The sequence below is a fragment of the Pagrus pagrus genome (assembly GCF_965226575.1).
Source record: "Pagrus pagrus genome assembly, chromosome: 16".
In the NCBI taxonomy this organism is placed as follows: Eukaryota; Metazoa; Chordata; class Actinopteri; order Spariformes; family Sparidae; genus Pagrus; species Pagrus pagrus.
The window spans coordinates 5,347,135-5,362,629 of NC_140200.1; the positions used below are offsets into that span (position 1 = coordinate 5,347,135).

Sequence of the window (15,495 nt, forward strand, 5' to 3'; positions counted from 1 at the left end):
TCAGTCGATACAGACACATTTTCTGTATTGTGCCACAGAAAAAATAAAGTTGAGAACAAAAAAATGAAGCAAACATTTGTGGATTAACAAAATCTGTTTATCCGGAGTCTCTTGAGCATTAAACAAAGCATCTCTTTGTACTCTGTAAGATAAAACAATTGGCACAGGTCATTTTTAGATTACAGTAACGGCCAGAAGTCTGCAAACTGACAATTATGACTACATGTGACTTTGGACTGGTCTCCTCTTATCTTCATGAAATGCTAAATATATCCTGTCTTCTCTCTCTCCACCAAACAGCCTCTGAGCTAACGTGGGCTGCTGGGCAGTGGTGGGTCGGGGTGTGAAAGGATGACATGCGTCCAGTGGAGAAGCTCTCATCAGCGGATCTCAGCTGCAGAGAGTTTTGAGGCTCAGCCGCTGACTCATACCAGTCCACATGACTTCACACACTGATGCTCGCTGATAACGTGCCGGGATTAGGGCCACCGTGTGTCGATATGTGAGTTTGTGCATGAATGTGTTTGTGTGTGTGTGTGAGTGCGAAGGCCTAAGTAATACAGTGGAAAAGCCAACAGATATGCACACCCTATATAGCCACTGATTCCTGCTGGTAGCCCCCACCAGCAGCTACAGTTTGTGACCGGATCCCAGTGAGCTTCTGTGGTTGCGGGTCGGGACCTGCCTAAGGGGTCGCAACATGAGTCTGAGAGGTCACGAGATGTTGATGAGAGACAGAAAAAAAAAGGACCAAACATTTTGCTTTGTTCTTGTTTGCAAGCATTAAAAGAGTTAAATGGTCACAAGATAAAGTGTTTACATTTTGGGTGAAAAAACAAGCATCATGTGGCAGCTGTAAATCTCTCTTAATGGTATCGAAGTGTAAAAGCTTTTTTCTGTATTTAGCTGGTTGCTTTGGCTCTATTTTTCTACGCCTGCCTCACTCATTGTATCCCAGAATAAAGAATTAGGAGCCGATAATACAGTCAGAGCCTGTTAAAATCAGATGTGCAACTAATACAAAGTGACACCGGGTGTGTTCTCAGTCTTATATATCGCACGGTTAATCTAAGCTTATTTTTCCCTGCATCTCTTTCTCTTCTGTCTCTCTTTCTTTTGTGTCACTCTCTCATATCTCATCAGTTCATCTTTACGACAGCATCTGATGAATCCACTCTGCTCTGGAGTCCAATATCTCACAACAAAGTAAATACAAACACGCTTTACATATATGCTCGTCATATATTACAATATAAACGGTATAAATAAATTAGAGCACATCCACACACACCTCACACAGATGTAACTGACAGAGAGAATGATTGGCATGTGCAAGATGAGATGTAGCAGGCATCATGCATGTCTATCTTTTTCCAAGGACAGTCTATCAGAAAAGATAGCCAATAGCAACGTACTGATTATATGTTTAACTACTGCTACTTATTTAAACTATCCTTAAAACCCTTCATAATATAAGAGATCCTAGAGAGAACGTCTGAGGAAGTGTGGCTGTATTAACCGTGCAATATACTAACGCTAGCAATACTCCGGATTTAACGACTCTGCAAGGGTGGTGAATTTTGTTTGGTATTTCCAAAACTAAATAAACTGTAGAAGAGAAAAATTTAAGGGTGTGTTTATCTCCTTTAACATGTGCTGCAAGGCTAACTAGCTTACTAGCCTACTGTACATTCACCAGAAACTGCCTAGTACACATTACCTCAAAGACGACAACAGGTAATGTGAACACAATAACGTCCCAAGAGACATTAAAAAGTCAGCATGAGACTGTATAGACTGAATTAAACAGTGTGTTTATCTGCTTTTACATATATGTCAGTAGCTTACGAGCCTACCTACAGCAGTAAACATTACTTCCTAGTAGGCCTTACCACTGCCAACTACAGTAGTTTGCATGCTACACGTTACAGGTGATGTGAAGAAAATAAAGTCCCAAGAAACATTAAAAATTCAGCATGAGAAAGCTTTTTCAACAAATTCATGAAAAGCTAACGTTAGCTTAATTAGATAGCAAGCTACAGCTGATGAGAGCAGCTGGAAACATTCAGAAGCGACGCTGCTCATGAAGATCTCTAGCAGTGCCCCGAGCTACTGTGTGTAAACTATGACAGCTCTTAGATCCTTTACTTTACTACTCAGCACATACACACACACACACACACACACACACTACACACTAACACACTAACTCACTTCAGGGGGATTGACTTGAGCCTGCTGAGAAAGTAGCAGCCATCATTACCTTGTCTGCTTGTAAACCACGAGGGCCAGAGCAATCATCACCCTTAAACACAACGTTTCCTATTACTCAGTGCGCACGCAGAGACACACACACACACACACACACACACACACACACACACACACACACACATACAGGCTCACGCACAGTCCATTTCTGCAGATGGATAAATTACAGAGAGGGAAATGCACAGTGGCACAGCCGTCCAAGGCAGAGGAAATGAAGAGGCTTAGCTGGAAGGATAATAGAACGACAGGGGAAAAAACAAAGCCAAATAATTCATAATGCATCGTAGCGTGCTGCGTAACTGCACAATCAGGAGAACTGCCTTTTTTTCCTGGAGCGTTACAAAATAGACGAGACAGCAGCTTACACGGCTAAAAGAGGTGAAGGGCCTACTTTCTGCTGTTGGCTTGTTTAGGTGAAGGAGGTCGCGCTATTTATAACCAAACAATGTGAGCGACTGGCCGCTTGCATGCGCCGCTTACATGAGGAAAATGTTAATGGATGAGTGCCTGATGAATTCACTTTAATACTACATGATCCCTTTGGTAACTAATTAATAATCTGGAGCTTAACTGTTTTCATTAATGTGGTTCCACCATTTTGTTTGCTCTGTTGCAGCAAAACTCACAACAAACAAAGATGTGCAGCACATTTATATTTCAGCAGCATGCGGCTTCCTCCTCCTCCTTCTCCTCCTCCTCCTCCTCCTCCTCTTCCTGCATCTCACGGCTGACTTAGGGAGTTGTCTTTTTTTTTTTCCTTAAACACACGGGGGGGCTTTAAAAGAAACTCGTGCCTGGCTTAATTAGAGTTAACGCTGGCAGCGCTGCGAATGCTGCACAACCAGAAACTCTGCGAGGATGCTGGAGCTCCTCCGGAAAAAAAAAACAGGCCGGCGAGCAGGCGCACAACAAACCCCCCATGGAGTACGTACAGCTAACAGGCCTATGTGCTGCACATTTAGCCTCCCTTTACACTAATATAGCTGCATTTAGCTCTCAGCATGTCAGCATGAGAGCGTTACTGCTGCTCCCTGTCCGATATTGTGTTGTGCAAACTATAGGCCGACTTATAGGTGAGTAAAATACTGACATGACACCAAAGAGTTCAAGATTTGAGATCGTTCCTGCGGCATTACAAGCACATCAATCAATCTAATGGGCACGCTAGCTGAGCGTTAGCCTGCAGCTGCTGCTCTGACAGGTTACACAGCGTTAACATGCCATACACGTCAGAGCGAATCTCTTTTTTTATATCAGCTAAGTCTCTGCGTCCCTCTTTTGTTGTAATTTCCTGCAGTTTCATGCCCAGGCATCAAAGAGAGCACAGCTGTGTCATTGGATGAACGCTTTAATCTATTCAGCCAGCGCATCTGTGAGCTCTGTCTTACGCTAAGTCATTAGCCGCTCGCCATAATATGTTTATGTGTGTGTGTGTGTGTGTGTGTGTGTGTGGCTGGTTTAGTTGAGTATTCACGTGAGTGCATATGCATCCAGTCATGCGCACGTAGAGTAATGTACGAGTCTCCGCTGCATATGTGCTCTCACAATGCCTGGGTGTGCGCTCTCATGCAGGAATCAGGTCTAAAAATTGCAACACACAACACACGCTTGACAAAGACACACACAGAACGTGACATGAGAGGATAATGAGGGACTTTTTTCATGCCTGAAGTTGTGTTGGGTTCCCAGCTAAAGGCAATACCGAGACATCACATCGCAGACGCTAATCTGTGTGATGGTAAAGTTTCACAAGCGGTGCTAAATTTAGGCCGGATTGCTGCTTTTGACTGACGGAGGGATAAGAAGTCGCACAGAAAAGAGACGAGGAAGAGATGATGAGTAAAGACGGGGGAGCTCCACAGGAGATCCCCCACAAGCCACAACATCCTCATCCGCAGAACCACCAGCGTTAACACCGCTTCAGCCCAGTCGTCCAGTCAAACATCTCTGTGTTTACGTCGGCCGACACGTGAACGCATCCGCTGTGGCGACCAGAAGCATGAGAGGAATCTTGATTGCAAAAAATTGACTGTGGGAACCGAATGGAGTCAATTTTTATAGAGCCACCGACCAAACGTTAGCACAGATTAAATTGTCTTGGCGCGTATAAATCATTGTCAGCCGACTGCGTCCGATCACAAAGTCATCTACTCTGTGTAATTAGCTTAGAAACAGGATGCTATTTGTCTTCTGCGGTGCTGAATTAATGAATTTCACTCATTTGGTCAGAACAGATGAGATTCTGAGCACTTGTTGGTCAATAGGGGAATACAGTTGTCCAGTCTGAGCTCAGCGGCTTTGACTGATTACTCTGCGGTGTTTATTTAAATCAGACCTTAACGTTAGCGACCTTTAGTCCTATTGACTATTTGCTAAATCACCACGTTTGAGTTTGGAGGAGGAGTTTGACAAATTAGGGCCCTGACACACCAGGCCAACAGTCGGCTGTCAGTCAATGTTGGAGCGATGGGTGAGTGTCTGTGGCCTTTGTTGTTACAGTATGGCCAGCAGTGTTGGCACTAGTCAGCCCTTCTCAGTGGCTTTTTGGCTGATTCAGCGTGTCGAGTTGGTGTCAGAGCAAATAGGTGAGAGAAATCACTCTGATTGGCTGTTCGGTCGAGTGACTGAGTGCGCGAGAAGAGAAATGGAAAAAGAAAGAGAGCCTGTTGCTGTAGTATCCATGAGGTGGCTATATTAGCGAGGGTGGTGTCGAAAAACGTTGCTTTATCATAACAAGAGCCTATAAGAGTTTGTTTGTCTTCTGGTTTACCATTTTTGAACGACGAATACAGACTACCTCTACCTGGAGCGGGTCGTCTAGTAATCAGAAGGTCGCTGGTTCGAATGCCCGGCTCTCCCAGCTGCATGATGAAGTGTCTTTGAGCAAGATACTGAACCCCAAATAGTTCCTGATGAGCAGTTGGCACCTTGCATGGCATCAGTGTATGAATGTGTGTGTGAATGTGTGTTGTAAAACGCTTTCAGCGGTCTGTAGACTGGAAATGCAAGTCCATTTACCATTTAAGAACCCTTACAAGATTCTTGTTTTAAAATGGGTCAAGGGCAGCATTTTTACCCTACTATTAATAGATGTTTAATTTGCTAGCTAGCAAGCTCGGCAAACTAATCAAATCTGACAGTGGCTGTCGTCATTTCAGCCAACAAAATAAAGTTTCTGGCTAGAAATGTGACGCTTGCCTTTGTCTTCCGCCGTCTGAAATCACGGACCCATTGATTAAAGAATCACTAAGACACCTTCATCACGGGAAACTGCACATGGTGCCACCAGTAAGAAAGACAGCGAGAAGTCAACTGTACTAAAATGAGACGACCGTATGTTGAAGAAGAAGGTCTTAAGGTCAGACTGAAGGATGCAGCTGGTTCAAATACACAAGTTTGGGGGCCACCGTTGCACGCCGTCTCATAAATACCTCTCTGATGGAGGATACAGTGTGGATGGCGGATGGTGGATGGTGGAGAGGATGCTATGATGTAAGCCTCAGTGCAATAGCAGCCTGCATCTTCAACCTCTCAGCTTCCTTTGAAGTCTCCCCCATGGGGCTGTGGGAGCTGGGGGTTGGTAATGAATCAAGCGGAGCCATAATGAATGTCCTTATTCAAGTCTGCTTTGATGAAATTCCACCTGGCTGATCTCAAATCACAGAACAAAACAGTCGGAGCTTGCTAACAACTGTTATGAAAGCTACACCGGTTTGGCAATAAGATGGAGAGCGTCGAGCGACTCAGAGGATCCCATCAGGATACATTACTCTGTTCCTTCCCTTTTCCCTTCCTACGTCCCCCTGCGATCACTGAGTAGGATGAAATCTGAGGATGAGCGTCTACATTTGCACAAATGTTTAAGGCCACTCATGGATGGTTTGTGATGCCTCTGCAGCTATCTGCATCACACACCCCGAGGGGAATTTAAACAAATGAGACATTATTTAATGTTGTAAACCTAAACCGCGTTGCCTGGTGTTACTAATACGCACATGTGCAGCAATTACGATGTTTAAGAGCTCTATAGAGTAATTAACCCAGCGTGAGGCCTGTCCGTTCTGTAGCACATCGTGTGAATACAATCCAACGCATTAAAACGTCATGAAATGCACCGAACTGATCGTCTCCGCGGAATAATAACCCCGTTAACAAAGTTGTCGTGATGAATACATTACTTATCTCTCAATTCATTACAGAGTCGCCGTCTGTGTGCCGCATTAGGCCATAGAAATTAGCAAAAAAATGGCTTTTTCACACTTCACATGCAGCAGCAGCACCGTCGACATGCTTTGTACAAAGTCTGGGGCCCATCTGGGAGCCTGCGGTATTCACGATAGGTAGAAAAAGACTGCCGGGAGTAACAAAAGAAGTAAGTAATTATAGAGCGGGGATCTCATAGACAAAGCGTGCGATAGACTGCCAACAGCATTTAGCTGTGCATAGCAGCAACTGCTGCTGCTGCTGCTGCTGCTTCAGGTTATGAGCTGTGTTTATGGCGGCTGTGGTTTGCAACTTTTGGTGTTTAACTGGACTTTTAACGCTGCAGTAAAACTGTCTTCTCTAAGCCACAGTGAAAACCAGGTCTGTGTGAGGATTACACTGAAGCGTTCAACGAAAAATGAAGTTGAGAATTAGGGATGTAACAAGGTAAGAGCCAGACCGAAGTTTTTGTGTCAGCTTTAATTCTTTCATTGCCTTAAAAAAAAAGCAGTTTAAGTTTAAATCTCATTCTCATTTAATGATATTATTCTTTAACACTGATTTTGGGGAACTAAACATGCTCCTAGACGAGGTCAGAACTGGTTTCTGTAATAAAAAGTGGATGTCGAACAGATGAGAGTCGATACAGATGAAGCAAACGTGGGCGCAGACGCACCAAGTGGCTTTCTAAGGCTGTCTGTTCTGAACAGGTATCGCTTTAATACTGATTAAACTGGAATTAGGCTCCTGGTGGTTACTACAGCAGTTTACATGCACACAAACACACACCGACACAGGAAAATGCTTAAAGACACACACAGATTTAGGCCTCTACTGCACAATCATGCACAATCTCCTCCTTTTCGCCAACATACAGAGCCTATACACACACACAGACACACACACACACAGGCCTACAAAGACATAGCGTAGCTCCTTCAGGCCGGAGGGCGGGTGACAGAGCTGTAAGGGCCAGCGCTGTGCTGGGCAGCAACAGGGGCAGATGCAGCACTCGGTAGCCTGAGGGCAACGCTGAGTATTCAAGCTTCACTGGGCCTCTTCATCAGTGCCCTCTGATGCCTTAGCCCCATGACCAACGGCACACACACACACACACACACACACACACACACACACACACACACTAGCAGCCAGTCAGGCCTTTCCAGCCTTTCGGACAAGAGGGGAATTGGGGAAGAAGTAGAACAGCCTCATTGAGCGCAGACGCACACACAAGTCAGACCGAGGGAGCTGGAGAGGATGTAGGTTATGGTGGACCGTCTCTCTCCGGCTAATTCTGATGCTGACGGAGTATCTGGGTTAACTCTTTCTGTGTGTGTGTCTGTGAAGACACAGACGTGACACAGCTCAAACATCTTAGATCCATGACAAACAGCGTTTTAATCTGGTTGCTGGATGTCAGATAACGCCAGATGTTGCGCAGATCTTTGATTTTTTAAGGAGTCCTCTTTTGATTTTTCATTTTTTTTCCTTCCCTTCAGTGTGTTTTATAGTTTCTTGTGCATGTAAAACGTCCACACCAACAGACGCTCCTCTCTCCCACAGAAAACACTGCTCCTGAAACGCCTCATCGGTAGTCCTGCCTTTAATTCTGTGACTTTATGACATCACACTACGTCACCACGTCACACATTCGCATAATTTATGCCTCGCGGCTGGTTTGGACTGAATTTGCACAGCTCTTGCTCTGTTGTCGTTATCAGTGCTGGCTCAGGCGTCTTTGAGTTGATCAATCAGAGCAGACTGGGTAAATTTGGAGGCGGGGCCTTAAAGAGACAGGCGCTAAAACAGACAGAGGGGGAATAAAGTGCTGCAGAACTGGACAGTTTGAGACAACTGATGTGTTTCTTGAGCAGTAAAGCATGCAAACATATTCTAGTAGTAACCCAGAATACAATTATGGACCTGAAAATGAGCATTAACTGTAATTTGACCACCATTTTACAAGGAAGATTTCCATTTCAGATCATAAAGACGTGTTGTAACTCCAGCAGAGGTAAACCGTGGTAGCGTATGATAGTATCCATCCATCCTACACATGTTATATCCTCCTATATCTTTCTAAATTGCTTTATCCTCATCTCTCCTCCTCTGTCATAACGTCTCTTTCACACACTCAATCTCTGGCTGTCTTCATCTCACACACATACACAGACAGAAAACACACAACCTCATTTTGTTAGCGACATGCCAAGTCATGCAGAAAACCCAAGGGAAGCTCTTCTTTCCTTTTTTTTAATCCCGGGACGAAAAAAAAAGACAGCAAAATGCAATAACCTGGGACAAAAGTGCTGACATCTGAAGACGAGTCTGGCGCTGAGACGGACGGCTCGGTTGCAGCTTAAACGAGCAGGAAGCGAGAGAGGACCCCCTACACAGACAGATAGATTGACTTCCTCTCTCTCTGGGCTTCTGATCCTCTTATTCTCCCACTTCTGTTTCCCCTCATCTCCCCCATTTATCCCCCCGTTTCTTATCCCACTACTTTACCCATCTGTATTTCCCTTTCATGCTCCCCCTCCACCACCACCACCACCACATCTGGGCTGCAGCTCATCCTCCTCACCTGTCCCGCTCTACCTCCCCTTCTCATAACCTTTCCTCCTCACGTCTCCCTTCTTCCTCCCTCCTTCCTTTTTTCGCATGCTCCCTCGCTCCTTTATTAGCAAGATTGACCGGCGCGAGTCGGCCAGACGTTCGTTTAAAAACGTTTTTTCTCGAGAGGCTCCTATATAAATAAGAGGGCCGAATCAGACGCTTCAATTACAGATAACACGTTCTCACCCTTTGCATTTCAAACACTAGGGGAAGAGCGATAGAGATGTTGGCCAGTGGCACAGGAGGTCAGGCTTTGAAGGTTAAGGAAGTAGCACCGGCGGAGAGGAACGTAACACAAGCGCGCATGGCAAAAGACGAGCAGCGCTGGATTTTTCTTCTTCTTCTGGTCAAATTATTCATCGTACGACTCCCTCTGACTCTTATGTAATTGTGAATTTGTGCGAGCAACGAGAGGCTGCCTCCTCATAGACAGCGAAGAGCAGTCTAGTGCAGAGCCACAGGGACTAAAATAGTTAGTCATGTGTTCATTATCGCTATCCTCGTTTTTTTTTAAAGTACTCACCCTCGTATCCAGAGACATTAAACAGGAGAGGACCTTCGAGAGGGTCGGTCCGTGCATGTGCGAATGAGAGCGAGCGAGGTTGAGAGAGAATGAGGAACAGAGAGAGAGAGAGAGAGAGAGGCAGAATATGAAGGGAATGAGGTTGTGGGATTGTGATAACTTCAAAGGTTATTATTATTATTACTGCAGGCTGAAGCCATGCTCTGGCATCCCTCAAGCTTTGATCATTATGTAAAGCTGTTGTGCTCGGTGCTGCCACTGAATACATTACAGAGTGGATAACCAGGCAGCGTGCAGGCAGGCGTGCACAGACCAACACGTTGACTCAGCTGCTAAGTTTTTTAAAATGAACGCACATCGCCATCATCTCGGGACGGCCCAGGAAAGATCTAATCTCACCTCGATGTGAGGCGATGATGGCGAAGGAGGATGCAGACTTTTACACATTGCATGAGGATCAGCGTGGCAGTCGGGAGAAGGACGACACAAGGCTGTGAAAACAGTTGTATAACTATCTATTTTGGTTCTGGGGGAGTTTTGTTAAGAAAATGATGATATCATCAAGGTTATCTCGGCTTCAGTTGGAGGCACATTTATTACAGAAAGTCTGCAAAAAGAAATCACAACACCCGGAGGGCACAGTGGCAGTTTAGTGGAAGGTAACACATGTTCAGGTCAGTTTTGCCTTCATAGTTATCTGTAGAGGCTTTTCTAATGTCTTTTTATTGAATATAAACTGATATAGGTTATATGAGTAGTGTCACACAGCCAGAGCCATCTACACAGCGGTGTTACAGCGCTGGATGAAGGTCCGACTGCACATGTTATCAATCTAAACTCAAGACAGAGCGACGTTGCCCGTGCAAGATAGTGTTGAGTGGATCATGTTTCATGAAAAGCTAACGACTGCTAGCTTCCCATTTTGAGCACGTAGCTAGCTTAGAGGTAGTTCCCGTACAGACAGGGATTTTAAAGAGAAAGTGGATAGCAGACAGCAGTTAGCGGATAGCAGAAGGCAGGAGGACGCCATGTTTTTCAGCAGTGCCATCACCAAGCACCAAAACTGCCACCTGCTGCCTTTAAAGGTGCAAATATGTAAGAATTGGCCACCTGTCAAACTCATACTGCAAACATATAGTGGGCAACATATCACCGGAGTAACTGCTAACTGCTGCTAGCTATAGTTCAGTTTATCCGAGCAGCTAGCGGTCACATTAGCTGACTCTGCCGGGGACAGGGGGGGAGTGTTGGTTTTTTGTTTACTATCGGACTATCACCTCCCCTAGCGGATAGGGGCTAGCCGGTTAGCATGCTAACTTCAGTAGCTATCTCTGCAACACATTACATCTCTGACATGACGTCAGCACTGTTATATCCTCACACTCTGAATGTTTTAAGCCGAAATTCTTACATACTGCAGCTTTAATTGATAAGGTGAATCAATGCAGACTTGTTTTGCAAAATGGCCACCAAGGAGACATTAACAAATGCACTTCTGCTTAAAAACTGAGTATAATTCATCCATTGATCGACTTATGGACTGATTATTTGAGTCCCAGCTGTACTTTACATCAGGATCACTGTCGACTGGAGGTCATAACTAGCTTCCTTTATGCTACACTACCACAAACCACCTCCACTGTGTCGTCTAACAGTCACATCGGTGCATGAAACACGCTCTCGGGCCTCCTCACAGCCTCCTGGTTCTGCGCTACATGTCATTATTACCCCTATTAACAGCAGTGTTGCTGTTAGGGTGCGATTACGAGCTCAGGAGAAGGGGGAACCCCTGTCAGGCTCACAGGGGCCTTACAGCCACCACTTTTAATTTTCATCTCTACACACAATCTAATCCTAAAAGCCACAATGAACTTGAACACAAGCCATCTGTTCCTGCCCCCCCCCCCCCCTTCTCTTTACCTGGCCTACATTAGCCTCAACACACACACACACACACACACACACACACACTTTAGCATGTGTAATGTCTTGCACTGTCATCATCACTGTCATAACGTAGAGGCCATAAATAAAAAGGAGGAGTGCTACAATAAAAAGAGATTATGACAACATGCAGGCTGTAAACACACCACTACACACACACACACACACACACACACACACACAAGGCTGGAGGTGCATCACACTGATTTTTTTTTTTTTTCTTTTCTCCCAAACATCGACATTAATTCCTCCTCAATGAGAGGATGTAATGAAAACCAGGCTACACACACAGGCCTGGTTGTAGCCCGCACATAGGTGTACCACCCCCCCGGTTCAATACCAAGGACAGCGGTCGTCGCGCGGAGAGAGCGAGCCTCCTGACAGCCATGACAACACACACGCGCTACACAACGATTATCCATCGACACAAACGCAACGTAGCCCTGCATGACTCTGCTGCTTCACTCACACGTACACAGACACACAAACTCAAACCCTCAGTCGAGCATTTCGTCTTTTTCTCTCCCCCCCCTGCAAGAAGAAGAAGAAGCAGCACCAGCACCAGCATTTTCCAACCGGGTCTCATCGTCTTTAGTCGGACAAGAAAAGCCCCCCCGCACCTACCTGCTTGTCCCCCGGGGTCGAAGAGCTCACATGTCCCGCGGCTTATTTTGGTCCGTTGTTGTGGATATTATTATTATTATTATTATTATGATGATGGTGGGCACCGTTATGTGTCTGCCAGCGCCATGTTATTATCGGTGAGAGGAGGACTGTGCGGTCCTGTAGCGCTACATCCGGGCTGTTGGAGGAGAGCGAATGAGCGCAGTCTGTGGTGGCGGAGAGGGCGGAGAGCGCCGCGGATATGTAGAGCACCTGTGTGTCCTCCAGCCCCCGTCACATCGTCCACACACAACCGCACACGGTTATAATATACATCCGTTATGGGAAAGTCCTGTCTGAGACGTGTCTTTCAGCTGGATGTCACAGAGCTGACGTAGGGATCAATACAGAGACACAAAACATTAGCTTGTTTCAAGCACACACTAGGTTTGGGATCAGGTGGAAGCTAGTTAGCATGCAAGCAGAGGAAGCTAAACACCTAGCTAAACTAGGTTAAAAGTAACGGTTAGCTAGCTAAATGGTTATCAATCATGACTGATAAATGGTTGAAATAGTTAGATAAAAAGTATGATATAGACCTATATTGAAATAGTACACCTCATAGATAAATGGTAGAAATAAATGGCTAAAAATAGGCTGATAAATGAACTACATTATTGAAAAAGATTGCTAATTAGCTAAAAGTAATGTAGAAATGGTTTTAAAAGAAGGCTTAAAAATATTATATAGACCTATAGTTGAAATAGTTAGCTGAAAGTAGATAATGTAGCCTATACATGGTTGTAATAGTTAGCTCAAAATGAGCGGTTGAAAAGGATTGCTAAAAGTTAATGTCGGGCTAATTAGCTAAAAGTAATAGTTGAAATAGTTAGTACCCCTAATAGATAAATGGTCGAAATAAATGGCTAAAAATAGGCTGATGTGGGCTATAAATGGACACAATTATTAAAAAAGATTGCTAATTAGCCAAAAGTAATGGATAAACGGTTGAAAAAGTAGGACATAGCCTAGCTAGGCCTCTGGTTGAGCTAGAAGTAGCCTAGGCACCTGTGCAGCGAGCAATTAGCTAAAAGTATTAATGGATAAATGGTGTAAAAATGTAAAAATGGCTGAAACAGCTCAAACTAAAACAAATACTTGATAAGTAGTTAAAAGCAATGAATCAGTTGTAGAGACAGAAAGCTAAAACTATGATATATGGTTGAAATAGCTAAAAGTAAAAGATAAATTGATAACTGCTCACCAGTCAGAAGAGAAAGGCCCCAGATTTGCTTTGTGGTTATTTTAAGATTAGGTAACGAAGCATAAAAGCTTATGAAAGGTCTGATACTGATCTGTTACTTCAAACCAAAAACAAAAAATGGAGCCTCGCACCCTTTTAAGTGCATCACCGTATCAAGCTGAAGAGCGTGTTAGGCACCAGTTTTCATGTGAGGGTTTCCTCAAGTGAAGGCAGACGCAGGCTGTAGCCCCGGAGCAGTGGGGATACGACGCAGTGTGACAGCTCTGACGGTGTCACAGCCCTCATTGATCCCCCATCTCTGGTTCTGACGGGCCGTTTGAAGCGCCGGGGCTCTTCCCCAGACTACAGTAAAGTGAATGTGCGAGGACACGAGTCAATTTCTCCCGCTGTGACGAGGGGAAGTCCTTATGTCTGACTGTCTGGTGAACTGAGGGAGAGAGTGGGGAGAGAGGAGCAGCCATTATTACACCAAGGTCTTGTTTTCTAGGAGGCCTTCCCTGTCTCCTGACAGCTGTCCATACAGGTGGAGAGGTCACACCTCCTCTGACCACACACATGAGCAACATGTGTGTAACTACAATATACGTCGGCATGCAGAAGTGGACAAACGCTCCTCCTCACTACTCCGTCTCTCCTCGCTTCGATGATTTTTTTCCTCCACTTGCGATGACACTGTCCTCGCCTGCTCCGTCTCCCATGCGGCCTCTCCCTGCCACCCATAAATCCCCTTGGGAAATAAGTGCTGGGACTGTAAAGCAAGTGGGAACACCCCCCCCTTCAAGCTCAGGGCCTATTATAGGCTGTGCTTATTATGGGGCTTTATGGACAGCCACATCTTTCCTTCTCACACAGCCACGCGAGGGGAAGGTGGGGGAAGCCTGATGATGCATTTAAGATGAAGTGACTGAATATCTTTACCTCTCTTTTTTTATTTTTGCAGAAGAGCTGAGAAGTGATACCTCTCCCCAAATATAGGCCTATCTCTAAGAAGCACCCTCTGGAAAGGTGTCATTAAAAAGTGTCTTTGAAGCTTTGAGGAGGCCGATCGCTCGACATGGAGGCAATTTCAGCATTTTTAAATATTTCTACCAATTCGACGACTGCCTGAGACTTTTGCATGCTCCAAAACATTTAGTGGAACATCCCTTTAATGGGCTGCAGTGCCTCATCAGATCCTCATGTCATGTACAATAGTTTGTTATGATATCTGTGAAGATTACATAGATTACAGACTCATCCTATTGCTGTTCATGGAGCAAGACTTCCCCCTCTGTGAGGATTTGACATCTCCATCTAGTGGTGCATTGTGGGAGTGCGCAGGTTACCAGAGGGCATCTCACTGGGAGTCGTAGTAACTACCTGCTGACGGTACTGCTGCATAAATCAGAGGGACACATCCTCACTCGTGACATTAGACTGATCTCACAGTCGTCCAGATACGATGATCGTTTTAAAATAACCACGCTCGAGTCCCTGGGAAACAAAAACGTCCTACTGTCCCCATGGCAACTGTAGCAATTTTCTTTGAAGCCACTCTTACACACCGTCTTTTGATTCAGTCACACACTCGCAGGTTATAATTGGAAAGCACCGTCTCACAGAGAAACACACCTTGAACCACAGACGTTTCTACCTGGAGTGGGGAATACCTCGTAGAAATGTCTCTTTTCAAACTCCACTCGACTTGTTATTGCACCTTTAACAGGAAATAAGTGGTGAGGAGGAGGAGGAGGAGGAGGAGGAGGAGGAAAGAGAGGTAAGGAGATTGAAGTTTACGAGTGTTGGAATGCGGCCCGGAGCTTATCAGAGGCTAATGCCACCGCTGTCACTTTGGAAAACTCTGCTCCTGCCAGGATGCTCTCTTCTGCCTAACAGCAGCACGCCTCACGGTCGCCTCCTCGACTCCCTCATTGGTCGAAGCTCACAAAAGAAGATCTCCTAGAAGTGACATCATCATCATCGTCGTCCCTCTCCCATCGGACAGCGTATGTCATGACCACATGGTGAACATCCACTCGAATGAAGCACTGTGATCGACTCTCTGGTTCAGACTGAGCTGTATTTGTCA

The 15,495-nt window shown here is 45.3% G+C and overlaps 1 protein-coding gene across 4 annotated transcripts in view; it reads right to left on the reverse strand.

Annotated features, from left to right (window-relative positions):
- Positions 1-13,580, reverse strand: part of pak5 (p21 protein (Cdc42/Rac)-activated kinase 5) — a 75,216-nt gene extending 61,636 nt beyond the window's left edge. The window contains exon 1 of one of the 4 annotated variants that reach the window (XM_084377763.1): positions 13,559-13,580. The gene's annotated coding sequence lies outside the window, so the exon portion shown is untranslated. Of the gene's footprint in view, positions 1-9,616; positions 9,682-12,184; positions 12,450-13,427; positions 13,539-13,558 lie in introns of those variants that run through there. The other 3 variants (XM_084377761.1, XM_084377760.1, XM_084377762.1) reach the window with 3 other exon arrangements.
- Positions 13,581-15,495: the final 1,915 nt, after the last annotated feature.